General features: G+C 35.4%; 1 protein-coding gene and 1 long non-coding RNA gene across 6 annotated transcripts in view; one reads left to right on the top strand and one right to left on the bottom strand.

The window, feature by feature from the left end:
• Shab (Shaker cognate b) overlaps positions 1-17615 on the top strand; it is a 141685-nt gene that overhangs the window by 69187 nt on the left and 54883 nt on the right. The gene's annotated exons all lie outside the window — the stretch shown is intronic.
• Positions 1-17615, bottom strand: part of LOC143260181 (uncharacterized) — a 50079-nt gene that overhangs the window by 20492 nt on the left and 11972 nt on the right. The window lies entirely within an intron of this gene.

The following is a 17615-nucleotide window of genomic DNA, read 5'->3' as shown; positions in this document are numbered from 1 at the left end:
ATACAGGGTGTCCTAGAAATGTCTCGTAATCCGGAAATGGTTCCTGAGGTCATTTGGAGTAATCTTTTCCTTAGCGAAAATGCAATCCGCGGCTTTGTTTACGAGTTATTAACGGAAAACACTGACCAATGAGAGGCGAGATCAGCTGGCGCGAGACGACCGAGCCAATGAGCGAAACTGGACTTCGCGCGCTCGTTGGCTGGATCGCTTCGCGCCAGCCAAGTTAGCCTCTCATTGGTCAGCGTTTTCCGTTAATAACTCGCAAATAAAGCTGCAGTTTGCATTTTCGCTAAGGAAAAAGTTACTCCAAATGACCTCAGGAATTCCCCATTTCCGGATTACGAGACAGTTTTGGGACATGCTGTAGACTGCTATACACGCGATTCAGTTTCTCGTTTGCGCGTGTACGATCCGCGGAGCCCGACAGAACAACATTGACAAGTTCCGTGGCACACGAAGATTAACTCTTTCCTCCGGCGAACGTCGCGATTGAAAGATCAAAATTAATTGCAGTTTAAATCGTTTAGTTTCTCACGGGAGAAAAATCTGTCTCCAGCTGTTTCCACGTTAAATCAACGAAAGAGCTTGCGTAATCGGGTTTCTATCGAGTTAGTTGTTTTGGATCACGTGCTATGGAACGTGTTGACTGATCCCTATCGTGGACCTACTCTCGTTACTCGACCACGCTGTTCGATCTCTTCAGGACGAGGTATTTATTTAACCCGGCGACTTCGGATTCCACGTACATTGCTTTCCGATTGACAAAGTGTTTCAGTACTCTTTTATCGAGATTTTTATCAAGACGTTTTTCGAATGTTTTATGATATTTATTGCTGCATTGAGAAATATTATAATTATGATCAGATCAGATAATGAGATACAAGCGAAATGATTATTTTGTATCATGTAGTACACAATACTATACATACTATCTTAATTGAATGTAAACGAACGTCATTTTTAGAAACAAGTCATATTGTCTTATACAGGGACAAGTCGTGATTGTGAATAAAAATTTGTTGCATGTTAGATAACGTGAGATATAATTCACGGTAATTGCTAAAGTCAGATCTCGTTTAAATATAATAGAATTTAATACAATTGGTAGAACACGATTGTATAATGTACGCTATTGTGTGCTCTAATGTACACTAATCGACATTTAAAAAAAAACAACAGTGTATTGTATGATATAATTAAGTAGAACTGTTCAAAATACGGTTTAATTCCAGAAGTGGGTAAATCCTTTTTTCATTCTGATCTCCTTAATCGTTAAGCAGATATTTTTTATGTAATTTTGGACCAATTCTATGTTAGATATTGATGCTTGAATCTCATCCATATTATCTTTTTCGGCGCTATTGTCTTGAAGCCATGCTGGACAATGTAAAATCGATATGCTTCAGCTTTGAAGATATTTTTTAATGATTTGTTCGTATGTAGCGCGACCTTGTGAAGATTTGCCTATTTTATTTATTCAATCATTAGCGTGAATTTTCCAATGGATTTTAAGGAACCAGTGCTTCTCATACAATGAACTTGATTCCATTTATTTATGAAATGTCCCTTCTTGTTAATGAAGATTATTTACTACTTAAATACGTTATTGCTTGCAGATTAATCATCCTAGTGCAATGACTTGGCCATTTTGATTCAGAGTATTTAAACGGCCTCTTAATTGCTTAATTTTCGGCAAATTTTATTTCTTTATAATTTCCTAACTTTTTAATTTTATTTTTATCTTTTTTATTCTTATTATTTTTTTATTTGTCGTTTTGCTTCATCATAATGAATACTTTTAATTTAATAAGAGGTTAATATCGATTTTACATTGTTTAACGTGTTTTCAAGGCATCAATATTATGAAAAAATTCGTAAGATGGATCCCAGAGATGATAAGTGGAATAATAATAATATTAATGATTTTGAAAGTGTAATTTGGTATTTAAAAGTCTACATTATTCAATAATTGCAGTAGTTCAGAATAAAAAGAAGAGCCTTGTCCATTGTTAGTATTAAACATTTGTAATAGCTTTGCTTCATTGTATCTTATGAGCCTCTATTTTCGTCGATGGAGATCGATAACTTGTCCTAAGCCCTAAGCAAAACCCTTTTATAATAGTTTAAATGAGAAATTTCTTGTATTATTCTTTCTCATGGAGGTGTTGATTCCGAATAAATGACTTTATTCCGTATTTGAACATAACAACTAGATCACTTTAAATGTTTCGCTTGTTTTCGATAATGTGAAGAAACGTCGAAGTAAAACATTAGTTGCTTTGTACGAGATAATGTTATATAGGGTGATTTGTCATAATGATGAAACTATGAACCGCTATTTAAAAAGACATCGATGAAATTGAAATCGCGAAACTTATAACTTCGAGAAAAATTTTTCGTTCATCGTAACTAGACTGTGGATCCTTACGAAATAAATATGTTGCACATCTATTGCACAAAACAGGAACTTTTACTTTTCGAAATTACATGCATAAGTTGTAACGAATGGTTTCGAATTCTTCAAATCTTTCGATACACATTCTGTTTTGTGTTTCACTTACTCATTTCTTTCATAAAAGCATACAAAATCCGCAGTCTAATCGTAACATTTACCCCTTGGAACCAAACAACGTTTTCCTTCGACATTTTTTCATAATATCAAAAACATTCAAAGTGATCGAGTCATTCTGTTCACCTTGTATAACGCTGTTCAATGTAATCACAATATAAAATTCCTAAGACATAACAAAGTCCTAAGACATTTTATAATTTTCTCCACTTTGCATTAGTGGAACATTTAGTACAAAACAATTGTACATTTAGTACAAAACAATTGTCTCACTCGATTCTTAACGTTTGATCAACATTTGGCTAAAACTGTCGAAGGTCTGATTTTAAAAAACCGACCACGATGTCCGCCAATTATTCTGACAAAAATTTCAGATAGTAAATAATCGAAACATTTTTTCATTTGGTAATGCACAATGTAAATGAAGTCAACTGAGAATAACAGTCGTATACTTTAATTGGTCGAGTCTCTCCTGAATCAGGGATTGAAGATGCTTCGATGATGACCGTTTCAAATCCGTTACTGTGAGAATCGAAAAATTCTCACAACTCTTATAAGGCATATTCTGTTCTGGGTTACATCAGTTTCGGTTTCGATTCTTCAGAACTGATATTACTGACATTGCCGGTTCTATGTGTAATTGTTGTTTCTCGGTTCTGAGATTCGATACACAGAGTGTCCCAAAAATATTGCAATCCCTTAAAAGGAGCGTTTTCTCAGATCATGCGGAGTAACTTTTTTCTTAGCAAAACTGTAGGTTACGGCTGGGTTAACGAGTTGCATATTAAAAATAAACTTGGACCAATCAGAAAGCGAGTACATCTGTTACGTTTCGGTGTAATAGCGAGCTCGACGCGGCGTTGGCCGCGAGATTGGGGGCCAGCTGTACTCGTCCTCCGATTGGCCCTTATTTTTCGTTGACAAATCGTTAACAAAGTTGCAGAGAATATTTTCACTGAGGAAAAAGTTACTTCAAATCGTCTCAGGACTCGTCCCTTTCAAGGGCCTACGACACTTTTGGGACTACTTGTAGTATATAACTAGTATATATATATAACTAGTAGTATATATACTATAGTAGTATATATACTATATATATAACTAGTAGTATATATACTATAGTAGTATATATACTATATATATAACTAGTAGTATATATACTATAGTAGTATATATACTATATATATAACTAGTAGTATATATACTATATATATAACTAGTATATATATATAACTAGTAGTATATATACTATATATATAACTAGTAGTATATATACTATATATATAACTAGTATATATATATAACTAGTAGTATATATACTATATATATATAACTAGTATATATATATAACTAATAGTATATAACTACTTGTAGTTATATTTTATGTAATAAATACATCATGTTATCTTTCGGCATTAGAGGCGTGAATTCTATGAGTTTTTCTAAAAATATAATCGCACTTTGTGTTACTGAGAAGCTGCAGCTACGCTATCAGACGTTTTTGTATTTTACACGAAAGCGAAAAATAACGATCATACAGTCGTCATTGAAACCGAAACCGATATAAGTCATAAGCTCCTACATATACTCGCGTCGGAAAGTACAGTGATGTAAATAATTATAGACTTAGAGTAGCTTTTACATTTTTAGTGATATTTAAACAACGACTATACAAAAAATCATATTTGTATATTTGTACATTGGAAATAATAGAAAATATAAATATACAAATCTAATTTTTTAGGGGGTGGGGGGGTTGATTAAATATCACTAAAAATATGTAAAATTTACTCTGAGTTTGTAATCATTCACTGCAGTGTAGGTGGCTTTCTTTAGCTGAGACACCCCGTATATTTAAGGAAATACTTAACAAAATATCTTTAATATAAAAATTTCTAATACAGAAGTATACAAATATGATATTTCGTTAAGTTTTCGTTGAAATATTTATAACAATGTAAAAGTTACTTTGAGCCTATAATTAGGCATATCACTGTATCGTTAACTTCTTTTCAAACAGGATAATTTTTTTAAAATTGATTCGTTCGACTTGAATTTTGTTGAGATTTTAGACAGATCAGTTTTCTAGAGAATGAGTATTCGAACATTTTTCTTGGTTTGCAATTGGTTGAATGATACAAAACTTGAAAAAAATGATAATTGTCCAATTTTTTTACCTGAGCTCATAACGAAATTTTGAAAAGTGCGTTTCAATAAATCTTATACACATGCTGAACATTTCATTGAAATCGATTGATGCATAGCTGTTAAGCCACAATCACCGAAGGATGTACAAATTCGTGAAAATCTGCTATTTTCGCAAATTTTAAAGGCTAACAGCTCGCAACAATGTCAACTGGTTTTAATGAAATGTTCAGTATACGTATAAGTTATTAAGATCTATAGAAACGCATTTCTTTAAATTTTCCTTACAAAGAGTTGAAAGAAAAAACGTAACTTTTCAATTTCTCTTTTATCACTCCAACCGATTGTAATCTGAACAAATCTTTGCGTACACATTCTTCGGAAAATTGAACGGTCTAAAATCTAAAAAAAAAATTCAAAATAATTTGGAGCAATTTTCAAAGGGTCGTTCGGTTCGAAAAGGCGTTCGCACGTTTTCCGACGCGAGTACACCTCGTAACAGTTACGAGACCTTTTTCGGTTCTCCGTAACTGTTTCGAGTGCTGAAACCGATATCGCAACTGTTATCAACCCCTGGTCCTGATCGAATCCGTAGAGAATCGTCCGGATCCTGGTTACATACAACGATGTTTCCGTTTCTCTATTCCCCACAGTTTCACGTAAAATCTAGAAAGGTGTTAAGTGTTGAGGCAGCGTGTCGTCCAAATGCTTTTTCGTCGGTGAATGCGTCGTGCTCGACGATACCGTCGACGCCGTCTCTCTCCTTTCGCACGTTACTGCGGTCCTGGAATGCCCGCTTCTGATACACTTCTCGCGGAAACGTGTCGCCTTTACTCGTTTTTTTTTCTTTCTTTCCATCGTCGTTCAGTTTTCCTGTCAGTGACACACCGAGCACAGAAAACACAGCTGGCGATCGGAGAATGATCGCGAACGCGTTTATTTCGATCACAATTCATTCGCGATGTCCCGCTTGCGAAACGGACTGCGGATGTTCGCGCATTTCCTGGTTCGAACGATCACTTTCAAACAACTTTGAAAATCATTTTCCAAATGGTTTCAAACGATTTCCAACGCTATTCCAAGCATCTTCTTCCGAGGAACATCTGCGGTCCACTTGCGAACATTGCTCTTAGGTACCGGATCGACAGGAAAGGCTTGACGTTAGATCGAATTAGCATATTCACGTACGATGATATTAGTTTGTTAGACATGGGAGGGAAGGTATGAAGTGCGTTCATCGAAACAGCGTGCACGGATTTTGACGAAATCGATGTTTAAAACGAATATTGATCTGTTCCGGATCAGCCACATGTTGCAATATTTGAAAGTAACTAAAAATGTTTATTTGTATAAAACGTCAAGATCCATGGCTTTGGCGTGATTATAGTCCGATCTTCGAATGTCCTCGACTGCAGAAAAATGAAACCGTTTCATAAGAATTTGAACTGATGAAATTTCGTTTTAGAGAGCAATGAGGTGAACGTTTGCCATAACGATTACGCTGTCAATAAATTATATAATAACATACATTTTTATTCCGCAAAAGATTGATGCGACTATTATTCTTTTCAAATAAAATGTATTTCGATCATTTGTCTGTTCCAATCTGTCGATGCACAGCTATTATTTTAAATATCTGCTGGCACGCTACTAAACAAATTTCAAACAGTTGCGCTGTTATAAGTTGTCGAGTTCTTGTCGTTGTACAGCTAAATTCTTGTGAAATAAAAAAAATCAATTATTTAAAAATAACCAATACAGACCAACTTTCGTTTCAAATAGTTTTCTATTCTGTGATCGGAAGATCTCAAAAAAAAAAATTGTGCACAACACTTCGATGAACATAGTGCGTATTAATATTATGTTGAACGATTTATGTTCGATGTTAACTCTAACATGACGACAGCTGCGTCAATGAAGACCCGTACGAAACTCTAAACTCTCTCTGTGCAAGATATTATTTTATTTTTAAAAATTTTATATAAAATTAGTCAACTCTTTATTACGAAATCCTAAGCAAATTAACGCGATTGATTATAAAATTGTAAGTAAATTAACGTGATTTGTTACAACATTGTAATTTGTTCCAAAAATTGGAAGCAAGTGAATTAATAAAATTATAACGAGTGGCTGCGAACAGATTTTAATTAAGGAAAGATCACAGTTGTTTTGAGAAGTATTAGGTTCGATTTATAACGATGTGTTTATTAAATTAATAAAATCATAACAAATGGCCACGAATTTCAAAAAGATGTTACGTAATTGTTTCGAGGGTAGTGGATGCAAAGTGTCGTGTCTCGGGACAATTCAATGCGGCCGATAAGTAATATCGTTAATAGCGATCTTTTCGGAATGCTTAATGACTTTAATTGAACGCAGTAAACACACGGTCAACTTTCCGTATCCTGTCGTGCAAGATCTATCGCCATGCGTCATATTTCATATTTCGCTGAAATTTTGTCGTATCGCGAAAAAGTGTTCGTCATGCGAGGGTTAAAGTGTCCCTTCGTTGTTAAATTATTTAAAGGTTTGACAAAGTATTATATTTGCATTTTCCACGCTCGATAAGCTCCCTGTAACAATTCATCGATGTGACCATCGCGAAATCCTTTGGCATTTCGTTGGCTGCAATAATAATATTACCGATCATACGTAATACATTCTAAAATTAATCGAATTAGAAACTGCAAACGTTCGAAATGATTACTACCGATTGGGTCGATTGTTCGTAATTTTATTTGATGTAATAAATGAAAGCAGAAGTCGAGAAATTATTGCAGGCTACAACGCTTCGCAATTCACCACCCAATAATACGTACAGACTCATTCCTTCGCATAGGGTGACCATACGAAAGACAGAAATAGAAAATGTCACACAGTAGAAATTAAATGAATTCATCTCCGTTTTTAGATCACCTTTGCTACAGAACAACTTACTTCATTATATATATATATATATATATATATATATAATAATAATATATTATATTATTACATATAATATTATTATATATAATAATAATATATTATATTATTACATATAATATTATTATATATAATAATAATATATTATTATTATTATATTATTACTATATTATATATATAATAATAATATATTATTATTATTATATTATTACTATATTATATATATTATATTCTAATATTTAAATGAAAATATTTTATACGTATTTAGATGAAAATGCAAATTAGAAAATCGCGCGCGTTATACTATTATAGAAGGTCTTCTCCTGCATAGAGTTCTAATTAGACTGTGGATTTTGTGCATTTATGAGAAAACAGAGTAGATCAAATGCAAATCGCTGAAGCCATTTAAAGAATTTAAGATTATTAGGTTAGTGGATCTGGTGAATGTAGGGTGTTCAATTCCCGTGCCTTTGGTTTGTTTTCGGACATAATTAAATTTGAATTTATCGAATAATACATATTAAATTTTGTTATTCGTTCATTCTGTTTATTTTTTAATTAAAAGAATTTAATATGTCTCGTTCGGTAAATATAAAGTTAATTATTCTCGAAAGCAATGCAAACGTACAGCAATTGGTCACCCCGCAGTAACTGGCTCCATTGCCCTATCGTATTATTTCCAAATTGATTGCGATCGTTGAGAAAAGGAATATACAAGGTGTCTCATTTTACTCTCCCAGGGCAAATATCGCGAAAGATACGGATGATACGAAATAAAAAGTGCACGTCCTAATTTAAAAATTCGAGATTGACCTTTTTAGGCTTTTCCAAGTTCACCGCAAAGTCAAATAAATGACAGGACAATCTGTAACTCTGGAAATCATACAACATTTGCCCGAAACATATTTTCATGTCGTTCGTATTTTTTGAGATATATTGCACTGGGAAATTAAAATGGGACACCCTGCGCGTGCACGTAGCTTCTCGATCTGGCGATTAATGCAACTGTTATATTGCACAAAGATCTACCGTCTAATTATGTGCCACTATTAAATTCGAAGCTAAAAGAAATCAAATAATTAGAAACAACGTTAAGAATGAATGTCGACGAGTATGGTCGCCCTATCTCACATTGGCGGTAATGATCTGACGGATTTCATGTCGGTATGTTACAGGCAATGTCCGACAGCGCGCATTGAACCGCCATCGTTGAACAAAGCCGCCGAAACATTCGTCTCACACACACACGAATTAACCTGCTACTGTCGGACCTTGCCGAATCTCGTTCTCTGTCGCTGTTTCCGTAGAAAGAAAACCAAAACGAAAACAAACGAAAGAAATAGAAAATTGCTCTAACAAAAAAAAAACAAGCGAAACGAAAAAAAAAGGAGATCGAATATCGCGCGTTCGATCGAGAACGGACTCCATGAGAACGTCCTTGAAACGGGGGTGGGTTTGAGGTTCTCCGGAAGCGACGTCCGGAAGTGGTGCTTGCTCGTTGCTAAGAAAGAAAGAAAGGAAAAAAAACGTCCATTTTGATTAAGAAAAGAAAATAAAACGAAAACGAACAAAAAATAAAGATATTGCACGAAAAGTCTACCGTGAGGAGAATCGCGAGGAAAGTTTCGCCCGTCTTTCCTGGCAACGTCCGACACGATAGAGAATGCCATTCCATGATTTCGATAGCGATGGGCAGCCACGGGGAAGCCAACGACAGAGTGAGAACGATGATGTGCGTAAACGGTGACAGACAAACACGTGATGGACTATTATCCGGGGTGCGAAAACTGCTGGGGCTCGCTTGCTGGACGAAATATAGTGAGAATCATAAGCCTAGAGGAATTTTAGAAACATTGAATTCTTGTTTATTAAGCGTTTATTGAAATTTGTTACAATTTTGAATTTTTTTTTTAAATTTTAAACCTGTAGCTGATTTATTAGAAATCTCTTCTCATTCCAATGGAACATTGAATTCTTGTTTATTAGGCATTTATTAAAATTTACTGCAATTTAGCAGTTCTTAAAATTTTACGACCAAATCATTTTATGGCAATTCTTCCTCATTCCAATGAAACATTGAATTCTTGTTTATTAAGCATTTATTAAAATTTACTGCAATTTAGCGGCTTTTAAAATTTTCAACATGTTGCAAACTGGTATTTTTTAATGTTATATATATATATATATATCGTTTTTTTAGGCGAAGAGTCTGTTTAATAAATGAATTTTGATGTAATATTTTCCAATTGATCGAACAGCTTTTGTAATAAAAAAAAATGATGCGAGGAGAATTCATTTTTATAGAATAGAGCTTAATTATTAATTAAGATCGATGATATATATATAGAGTTTGTGTCGGTTATAGTTGTATTTTTGTATCGAAATACTTAATTGTTCGGATGATACTAAACAAATGGAACTTGGTTAAAAATGTGTTAATTTGTTCTCGGTACACTGAATTCGCGACGATAAAAACAGTGGACCATTGATCGTATGAACTGAAAGTTCGAAGTTTCGTTTCGTTTTGTTTTATTCGTTCGTTAATTTCTGAACACCTGTTATGTAATGAAAACGACGTATACATAGATATTTATACGAACTTTTGTATTTGCAGACTGCTTTACAGAAACAAGAAATTTCAAGAGAACTGAATTTCTCCTAATATTTTTTTTAATAAGCAGATGTGGAATTTTGACAGACCCCTATGAAATTTACCACTGTTTACTGCAAATTAGAACGCTCACTATATTCCTTCCACCGAGTATACCTCAACGTCGGACCTTGCCGTGCTCGAGCCGAGAAAAACGTGGATCGCTTGGCTACACTTCGAAAGATACGTTATCACTACGACTTCTCTTACGTTCTTCATGCGCTCGTATTTCGGTTCGTTTTTTCGATTCTCCATCATGTTATGCCGCTTTGTGTTCTGTTCTTTCGAGGATGCATTAATCTGTTCGTCCAGTTGTGCTCGGTTGATACCTTACGATTGGCTAAATCAGGCGCGGGCAACTCGTTGCCCCTGGGAGCAGTACTAGTCCCGCCTCTTGGAGCAGTACTAGCCACGCCCCTGGGAGCAGCACTAGTCCCGCCTCTTGGAGCAGTACTAGCCACGCCCCTGGGAGCAGTACTAGTCCCGCCTCTTGGAGCAGTACTAGCCACGCCCCTGGGAGCAGTACTAGTCCCGCCTCTTGGAGCAGTACTAGCCACGCCCCTCGGAGCAGTACTAGCCACGCCCCTCGGAGCAATACTGGATTAACGGTTGATCTTGATAATAGACAGTGGCAAGCGTACAAATAATAACGTAGACAGGGTGTGTTACATCTATTTTTCTTCTTCAATTTATATTCCTTCGCTTTAATGGAATGACTTCGAAATGACCTTAGATTCTAAAATCTTTAAGTCAGCATGAAACTTATTTTGAATGAGATTACAGGCTCCAGAGACAGTTGTCGAAACATTGCACTTAGAAACAAAATCGGATGGCCTCTTTTACAATCAACTGCTTGCATTACAATAATGATAATTTATTTTCAGCATATAATTAAGTAGACTGCGCATCTTTACGCGAAAGAGAATTTGTCTAAATTGTAGTAAAGGAGAAAGCTACACATTATATTTCATCTTTGAAATAAAAACATAATATAATAATATTCTGAAATTATTTCTTTTTTCTTTTTCTTTTTCATAAAATCTATGTATGATAATTACACATACAGGGTAACCGAACAGATGCTAAAAAAACGACAAACTAATGACTAGATCGTCGATTTTTATGCAAAATAAAAATTGTCTGCGCTAATTGCAAGGATACCGCAGCTACATAGACATTTATTTCGTTTCACAATCATTTTAACGAGTTGAAAATAATGCAACATTACTTTTAAATTCTTTAAATGTTTTTACCGTTTCGTATTTGACCAAATCAGTTTCGTCATAAACGCATAAAATGCGCAGTCTATTAATTAATAATATACGAGTTCAGTCAAGATCAAGATTTGAATTCTTATAAAGTAAACCATCAAAATTGGAACTGAGAGAAATTACGTCGCCTTCCGATTTCATTTAGCTAACATTTACGTAGCTTTCCATTTTATTAACAATTTGATATATCGAGTTCTACAAGATCGACAATGGTATATTTATTCAATGATTTTCCCAATTCGTATGCTGGCCACTGTACGGTGGTAAGGTAAACGTATCAATTATGAAACACTGCTCAATTATGACTCCTATTTGAAATAGTGTCACGAATAATACAACCAAATATATAATATATAGAGCATATGAAAATGTATGCACAAATTCTACTTACATTTTTGAACATTGTTCATTATAAATCAAAGAAATATTTGTTCGAACACGGATGTTTCAAAGCAAAAACATACTGTTCCATATTGCGTACTACAATTTTTTCATTGTCCCGATTTATGGAACAATTGGCATCCGTGTTTCGTACTCGTTGTCCCCAATTTGGAACGGGCATTTCAAATGGGTGTTCGAGAAAATATGGACATTGAATATGCAACACGATGTTCCGTAATACGTACACGCTCATACTTTACTATTTTTATTCGTATTATCGTTTATTCATATTAAATAAATATTTCAAGGAAACATCGATCTATCGATAAGCAGTATAAACATTCGACAATAATACTTTTAAATTGTAATCAAATCGATGATAACATTACGCCCACTGAAAAGCGTTCCGTAACAGGTACTTTTACCTTATTACAAAACCAATTTCGCTTTTGCTCCCGTTATTGCTCCCGGTTTGGCCCCGGAGCAGCAGCCACGCGCTCCGGCTCCGGCACAGGTGAGTTGCCCGTCCGACTAACCTAATGAAACTAAATTCCAGTTCAACCGGAGATGTTTGACTTTGCGCAAGTAGTAATTGCAATGACGCTGCGTTATCCGGCGGTGCATCCGAAATGCGAGCTGTAGAGAAAAAAAGCGGATGAGTAGTAGGTTGCTTCGTTGATCGATCGCTTGGCACCCACCTGCGATTATACTTCGTATGATTCCGCGCAGGATGATCCAAAGTTAAATGACGAATCTCTGCCAGTGAAAATATCTGATTTACGATTAAGGGAAATGAAAATGTGTTATGCGAACGCAGACCCGGGAAAGCTTCGTTTTGCAAACTTGTGACGAAAAGGATGGTATAGATCGATGATAGTTATCTAAGACGACCAATCGAAACAACGGAGTCGGATTGCTGTTAAGTTACATCGATATGGAACCGCTGGTGCATCCGAGTGCGCTTGAGCGCTGCGATATTGCTGTGCTCAAGATTACTATATCTGTCTTTTTTTTTGAGTTTAACTTTTTGATGAAGCGTTTTCCGGTCTACGTTCTTGCGAGACTTTTGTTACACCGTTGCTCGAAAGATTGACAGACTTTGATCGTTTAACTTCGAAATATCCTGCAGGTTTACCGAGCAATAGTGACTACTTTAGTATGCATGGCTCGTAATGTTCCGGAGAAACTAATGAATATGGAGTAAGTATCGAGGAAAGAGTTATGAATCAATAATAGAATTAAATATTTTCTAATTAACGTATGATATACGTATACATTTAAAGAGGAAACTGTTTGATAATAATTAACGATCGATTAGTATACACGTATTATGTATAGTCCTGCTGTAGTCGCTACTGCTCTGTAGACTTTGATCAGTGCTGTCTAACGTCGATTGCAAAACGTAGGAGCTCACGCACTATGCACGTGTTAATTATTTTCACTAGTTTATTGTATTCGAAATCTTTTTTTTTATTCGGAGTTCTTGCGCTGGGGACCACAGAAAATGTTTAATTTATTTAAATACCACGAACGTTTCCTTGTTTAATTAATGGGATTCTATTCAAAATTCTGGATCGTTTGGGAAAGATCGTTGAATAATCTTCCTCAGTGCCTTTTTCTGCGAAGAACATTTACACAGTAATCAAATATATTAATACAATGATAGGAACATTTAACAATAACGCATATTTCGATCGATAAGAACATCGTCGAGGGTCGTATAAATGTTCTATTTATTTGATCGTCCTCCATTTCGTTTCAAATCCTCTCCGCGAAACGATATCGTGAATAGACAGCACTGGTCCAGATATACACGGCTGTCCTTAAGTGTTTGGATACTTTATGCAAATTTTATTAAAATTGATACTACACGTTTCGAATTTCTATTTTGATTTTTAAAATTGCTCGGTGCAGACAATCCATCAATCTGAATGAAACAATGCAATATTAAACACATAGAGCACAAACATAAATTGATTAACATTTCTTGTATCCGAAACATTTGTTTTCCATGATTCGATATTAACCGTTTACGTCAATTCAAGAACAAGATTATACAGAATGATTCTCGTTGCACGACTTCAAGGGGCACGTGTACGGGTGCTATACACACTTTGTTGTTACTTACAGTGTCTAACGAAAGTGTTCGAATTTTAATACGCGATATTCTGGACTAAAGTATTTTTCTGGACTAAACGACATTTTTTTTATATGTTAAAGGGACTAGTTCACTATACAATGATAAAAATACTGATTTTTTAAAATTCTGCTATTACTTGGAATGACAAGAAAAATGAAAAATACTCTCGTTTCCAACTTTTCGATCCGAGCCTATAACAAAAAAATTTTAAAATAATCTGAAACAATCGTCGATTTTGCGTAATATAAATAAACGCCCGCGCTTTCATTACTTTCTGCGTGCAAAATATACCGAATTCGGTGTAACTTGATTGATGAAATTTGTATGTTCCGAAGTCGAAACAGCTTCGAGTGCAAAGGGTTAAACTGTATAAATACCGAACATTGTTTTCCACGGTGAACAATGGACGAGTCATTCGAAGTCGCGCCACGAGGATCGCCCTGTAATTTCGTAGCAAAAGAAGCAGCTTCGGTGAAATGAAGCTTTTGTTCGCACCTGATACGGAGAGTCATAAGCGTCCAAACACGTGCGGACGGTGGCGTACATTTCGAGAACTCGGTCAGGAATGAGAAGCACCAAGGGCGTTTGATTTAGTGCACGTTACACGTAAGTCCCCGCTGTGCCACGGTTCGCTCGAACCATACCGTCCCATTCAGCGAGCCGAGCTGAAACGTGGTGCGAAACACATAACGAAGAGAACGTTCTTCAGCATCTTTTACGAAACTGCACCCGGCAACGCATTCCAACACCCTAGCATCGACTTAGCTTAAGGCTCGCAGGTTCGCGTTTAGGCCATTCACGCGAGATTAGGATGCTCTTGGTAGAAATTGTGCACGTCGATTCGCGTACACATGCAGGGTGGACTGAGATTCTTGGCGCGGCCTTGAAGCGGATAAACTCGCGCCCGGCGATCGAGATCGCGGTGTCGATCTTTTCTTGAGAACGCCTACGTTTGCAAGACAAACGATCTCGATACTTCGAACACCGATAGTTCGACTTGATCGATTACTTTAATCGATCAGTAATTGTACATCTTACCCTCCGTAGCGTCGCGTCGATGCCAACCGGTAACATCCCCTGGCAAAAAGTATTCGATCAAACGGAATAAGCGTCGACCGTTATAATTATTCGTATATTCGACGCGGAGATTGTTATCGTTGATGATCAAGGCAAATGCCATTACTAGATTGTGGATTTTTATGTAAAATAAAAATTGTCTTTATTAATTACAAACATGTAGAAACTACATAGACATTTATTTCTTTTCTGAATCATTCTAACAAGTTGACGGTATTGCAACAATATTTTCAAATTGTGTCATGTTCTAGTTTGTCATAAATGCATAAACGAGACACAAAACAGTAAGAACATTTGATCATTTGCACCCGAGTGGCGACTTTGAGGCGTCGCTAAATATTGCTACGCTATTTTCAAACGAGTTTTCACATTATTCAATTTGTTTGTATTCGATAGATTATGAAATAACAGAAGTCTTCTATGATCATACACGTTTTTTTTCAATTTCATATGTATCAAATGAAAACAATCGTACCAAATGGAAATACCGTAGGATGAAACAAATGTTTTCGTTTTGGAGGGAAAATAGTCTCGGACGCAAAGGGTTAAAGGATGTTAGAATATTATTGCATCATTGTTGACTGTATAAAATCATTGTCAGAAGAAACAGCTGTCTATGTAGCTTCTGTATCCTGCAATCAATGTAGATAATTTTTATTTTACATAAAAATCCTCTGTTTAATCATTAAATTTATTTATTCACCGTATATGTTAATATAAATACGAGTACGTTTACTTTGTTACACGCAATTATATGCGGTTAGAGGAAGAATGAAATCATTCCCGGACATTGCGGGAAATATTTTGACAACCTTCATTACCATCTTCATTGTGTGAAGTATCACGATCTATTAAATTTTTACACGACGTTACGCGTTACTTTATATTTGGTAAAGAGTCGAAAACATTAACTTGTAGATATCCCACTAACTTTCCTAGCATAAATTTAATAATTCCTAATTGTTAATTAATAATTAATAATTCCTAATTGTAATATTCAATACTATTTTCCATTCTGAATTGACGTTCGATTTATTTTTCCAAATATTCTTCCAAATATTTCCCGTATTCAGGATTTTGTCTCGAACATTTCCTGTCAGCGGTAATATTTTCTATCGGCTCTCACGTTCGTTGATTTACAAACTTTTCTCATTTGTATTATTAAGCATTTTTACGCACTCATATAAAACGCGAAGTTGTATAATTGAACGTCACTTTGATTATGATAATGTTAGCATTTGAAATCAGGGAACCCAACTGTTACAACTAAAATGGAAAAAAGTCGTAGCGTACCAGCGATTTGTTCGATTAAAGTGTTTTTGGTCACGTGCAACGATTATAAATAATGAAACCAAATTTTTCCTTGTCGATGAAAATTCATTCCTTCTCGAGGAAAATGTATTTCGGTTAAAACGAAGATGAAAATTTGTTTTCGTCGATAACTATTGTGAACCGCCGAAATTTAATTTCCTTCATCAATAATTATTTGATCCATTAGCAATTTATAATCGAAACGATAAAGCTCGGTGTTTTTTAAATCGTGTTTTAATTTCATTATATTGCATGTGTATCATCCTTAACTTAACAATAAACGAGTTTCTGTTAATAATATTTCCCATCCAAGTTTTTCGAATAACTGTTACTTCTCGGTCTCTGTTCTAAATTATTGACAGAAGTATTTATATAATAGATCACATAAAGATTGTCTATGGAAACGACAGACGGTTCCTGGCAACGACAGACAGCCGGCACTCATTCCGTAGCTGACAGCAAAATGAAAGACTGAGCGAGGCAGATCGCGCTTCGGACGTAGCGAAAATTACTATGCTCGCTTTCGATACGGTATCGCCACCCTATAGTCACGCTCCGTGGATCTTTTTATGACAACGCTGTCACTATATCATCGGCAGCCCTCCATTCTCTTTCATTCATTTATCACAAACCCTCTCTGTCACCTTTGATGGAAGAGGGATAAATTAGCGACCAGTCGAACGATTTCAAAGCCGGCTGCTCTCTGTAATCGAAGACGAGCGAACTGGTCCCTTGCATTCGTCGTACTATTTCTTATTTTCCTATTTATTTGCCAAAAAAGTCTTCAATCTGACGCTGTTACGCTTGTCGATATCTACAGACACATGAATTAGATCATAGTGCATCCTCTGTTATAAATAGACTGCGGATCATTATGTATTTATGGCAAATTCAAGTAAACATGCTTCTTAACACGAATTAATTGCCCTATTATTACACGTTCACCGCAACGAGTGTCCTGATTGGTGTGAGAAATTTTCTTTCTCTCCAGTTTTTGATCAAAGAATTCACGAAAATGAGAATTTGCATAAAGATCCGTAGCATGGTTACAAATAGACTGCGGATCTTTATGCAACAAACAGAAATGAAATAATGATAAATTGTTTCGTCTAATAATTCTGTTAACTCGAGGACAGCGTGACGATA

Source organism: Megalopta genalis, chromosome 10, assembly GCF_051020955.1.
Source record: "Megalopta genalis isolate 19385.01 chromosome 10, iyMegGena1_principal, whole genome shotgun sequence".
Taxonomy (NCBI): domain Eukaryota; kingdom Metazoa; phylum Arthropoda; class Insecta; order Hymenoptera; family Halictidae; genus Megalopta; species Megalopta genalis.
This window is presented reverse-complemented; position numbering and strand designations above follow the sequence as displayed.